The sequence below is a fragment of the Silurus meridionalis genome, chromosome 1 (genome assembly GCF_014805685.1).
Source record: "Silurus meridionalis isolate SWU-2019-XX chromosome 1, ASM1480568v1, whole genome shotgun sequence".
Taxonomy (NCBI): domain Eukaryota; kingdom Metazoa; phylum Chordata; class Actinopteri; order Siluriformes; family Siluridae; genus Silurus; species Silurus meridionalis.
Window position 1 is genome coordinate 23,074,885 of NC_060884.1, and position 4,361 is coordinate 23,079,245.

Genomic DNA, 4,361 nt, shown 5'->3' on the forward strand with positions numbered 1-4,361 from the left:
AGACATGTGCACAGCCTCTAAACCAGGAATCCATGATAGACATTTTAATTACGTGCTAAATTTTGATATTTTCCACTCTTTCTTGCAGTTCCCGGAAACAAACTGCTACAGCACGAGGCCTCTGACTCGTCTAGCATCCCATTTCATCACCGGTTCTTTAAACACAAAGTGACACCACTGTTCACAAAAACCATGCAAAAAAGGAAAGAGAAGAAAAAAGGAGCTGCTCTTTGTGAGACCCATTCACAGTGATTTGTCCCCCTTTGTAGTCCTAATTATGTGCCAAAGTAGGATAACAGAAGTTCTCAACTCGACCATTATGCCAACACAAAGAAGGAGACGCGTACGTGAAGCTGATCACTTCGGAATTAGCAAACATGATACTATACGAGGAGAAAAAAATCATTAATACTGTCAGGGATTAGAGGTTCTGATTAAAGGGTAGCTTTTACCGTATGCAAATTAGTGATATGCATTTATCAGTGGCTGGCCAAGCTGTCTTAGCTGCAAAGCCACATATGTTTTCCAGCTGATTAAAAATTGCTTGAAGTTGCAGGCTTTTTTTTCAAATGGGGGAAAGGAACTGAGGGAGAGAGAAGGAGGAACCGAGAGCCAGAGAGAGGATAGAGGGAGTGAAAACGAGATGGGAGGGAGCAAAATGAAGTGAGTGCACATGGCAATGAACTCATTTCCTTTTGGCCGAATTCCTGCAATCGCTCAGAGCGTTTTCCTTAATTCCCTCTTTTATTAAGCACTTTCTTTTATGCATAATTAAAACATTTCTCAAGTGAGCATGTGCATGCATGCATTGTTTCTGCATGCTCTAGTAAGTGTATACCCCCTTCTTGGTCTATTTCTTTGCTACAAACTAAAATACATGGATCTGTTTTTGCTGAAAGAGCCACAGTGGCCACGCTTGTTGTGTTTTTGCTTACATAAAGGGATGAACAAGTTTGAAATAATGAATAGAGGGCCGAATAGAGACGAGGGCTTATCAGTGGTCTGCCATTGTGTAAGGGCCCCTTAGTATATAATATTCACCTTCCCATGGAGGTGGCCTTCTTTGTATTTAACAAAAAAAAAGTGGAATGAAACTGAGCTCGAGCCTCTCGCAGGCTGCTGATAATGCCTCTGTTACCCAGAAGTCTCTCTTCTCCTTGAGGGACCATATTAATTTATGCTTCTTCATCTCCCAGGGGCTCGCGGATGAGTTAACCTACTCAGTCCACTAACCGAAAAAAAAAGGCAAGAAAAAGCTGTTGTGTCAAGTTGCGCCCACCACCAGCACCACGGCGAGACTAATAAAGTTATCTTTGGGCACACAGCATGAAATTTAATTAAGATATAATTACAAACATAAGGTGGTGATCACAAGCTATAAATCAATTTCAGAGTCAGTTGCTCACTATCACTATATCGCTAACATGAGCTCAACATTTGGTTGGAAAGAAAATCCCACAAAACCATCTACTCTCACAACTTTCGCACCTCAGAAATAATGATTAATTACACATCGTCTTAATGTAAATGTTTTTGAAGAGGAGGGGAGTTTTAGACTGTCTGCACACACTAAAAACAGATATGTCAGATTCGAAGATTAATCATAATATTATATAACATCATAATAGGGGAGCAAATAAAAAAAATAAAAAAAACTGCTATAACATTTTTATGAATATAAATACAAATGTAATTAATTAATTTTCATGGGAAGGTAAAAGGAGTTCACATAAACAATTTATTGGTACAAATTTCTAATCAAGATATGCACTCAAAATCTATCCAGTATTAATATTGAAATAAAATATATATTGTTTTAAAAGATAATTGACAGCTATGAGCAACAATATTATTGTTCAAAATGTACATTTTAAGGTCAGTGTCAAATATTTATGATACATATTTTGATATTCCTTTTTTTTTTTACTTTAAAGCTCAAACCTGTGTCTACTATGCCTCACACAATTAAATTATATTAATAATGTTAGTTATGAATATTCTGACATAATAAAACGGGATGTGGCAAGTGGAGGTCACGTGGATTCAAATTTTCATGTTAAAAAAAAGAACACAAAACTAAGAATGATTCATTAAACAACTAAACAACTAAATTGAACTTAATAGCTTTGATTTCAAAACAGCATGTCCACTAAGGAGCACTGCATATGAAATATTATGTTACTTTGTGGCCCATAACATCCATTAATATTGTATCAGATAATCTTTCGGTCATAGAAACTACTATGTATATTCATTTATATTGTTATTTTGAACCTGCTCTATGTATTCTAAATATAATGTTTATAGTGTATATAGCTTGCAATTGTCATTTTGGCTGCAAGTTTCAAGTCTATCAAATATTTTATATTATATTCTAATCATTATAATTCTTTACATTAAGGTTTCCTAGTATTTACTGCAATATTAACTTTTGGGAAAAAAAAGTACCTCACATTCAATAACTGAATTCTCTAATTCATGTCTATTCTAACAATGACTAATAATAAAAAATCATTTATAGACTACTAACCAATAATGTAGTTTTACCATGCTTCCTAATAGCAATTCTACCAAACTATGGTCACCGGATGTAAACACAAACAGATTTAAAATAAAAGCGAATTCTGATAGCATTGTACCATTGTGACACTGAGTTTTCAACAATTCCATCCAAACAATGGCATGCAAATAACACTTTTCAGTTACACTTTTCAATATTTTGGAACTTTGAAAAAATTCTAAACCAAACATGTTTCATGTTAGTCTTGTGATGGTCTTTCATCCAGGAGATTAAAGGGAAAATAAATTCAACATTATGCTTGTGGAGTAGCAGAACGTAACACAAATCACACTATGTTATGTGTAAAATAGCAGTGAAGATGTGTTTCTTACATTCCAAATCAGAAAAATGGAGGTACTGTTTTCCTTCTGTTCAGCAGACTGACTTCCAGGCAGGTGTGAGACTAGATTAAGAAATGAAAGATATTTAACTTGCTGTAGAAATGGGGTTAGCGTGTGATTTGAAGCAAAATAAGAGCTTATTTTAAAGAGGTCTTAAACTGTCCAAAAGGCGAGATAAGATTTGAAATAAACAGAGAAATAAAGCAAGTATTTGCACAAGCAAGATAAACATTTGACGTCCGTCCCCCTGCTTTTTCTATAGCATGGAAATTCAAGGGAATGGAGGGAATGAGAGATTCTGAGGCCTTAAAGCCTTTTTAAATTCCTATTTGTGCTTAGATTGCTGTTTCTTGGCATAAATATGAGTATAGAAGGTATGGAGATAGGTCTTGTGCTAGGGCAGAATGAAGAGGTGAGAGTTGCCCCCCTCGAACCTTCTCCATCAAATAGAAGTTGCTGATCAGCCATTTTCTTCATCTATCTGCCCCTCAGCATCTTTTAGACCACATTTACCTATATACAGAAATTTGAAAAGTTTGCATGGTGCCTAAAATGTGTCTTATCTTCAAGGCAAAACTGCTGAAATATATTTTACTAGTCAAGTCCGATATGAAGAAATTCTATTGAGTACCTCATTACAGACTTCAGAACACTCTTATTTATCCTGTGCTACATTATAAACCAACCTGACCTCACAAAGATTTTAACAAGTAAGCTATTTCATTGAATTTACTATTAAATAAAAGCTATGTAAGAGAATCTACACCCACAAATCACACTCCTAATGCTAACCTTTATGGCTCCTTCTCATACAAGCTGGCTCATGTTTATTTTCATGAACTCGCAATAATGATAAAATTGTTTAACAGCTAAAAGAAGACATTACGCCAACAAAAAGGTAAATTGTACTGATGTGTGTGTGTGTGTGTGTGTGTGTGTGTGTGTGTGTGTGTGTGAGAGACTAAACTAATAAAAGTCTAACCGCAAGGCCATGAAACACAAAATTTCTCACATGATTATATTATTGATTCAGTCTGAGATAATTAAACACGTTATGGCAAGTGAAGGTTACATGGTTTCATCATTTCACTCACAGCAGCAGACCAAATGAAACAAAAAAAGGAAAAGGACATTATAAAGTAATTAGAGGGCAAAATTTATAATGTAGATGGTGAAACCTAGAATAACTCTACACTGATTTTAATAGGGTTGATTTTAAAAAAGGGCACATGCTCCCAAGAGTTTAAAAAATGAAACGTGATGTTGACAGTTCTGATTGCTTCATCAGTTATCAGCTGCTATCACTGCATCAGGGCTGCATTAACAAATCAGGAATAAAGTAGAATCAAACTTGTTTGTTTTAACAAGGTTTTGGTTATTAAAATGATCTCTTTTAAAAAAAGAATAAAAAAATTAAATAAAGTGCTGATTACTACTCAGAAAGCACTACACAAAACAAT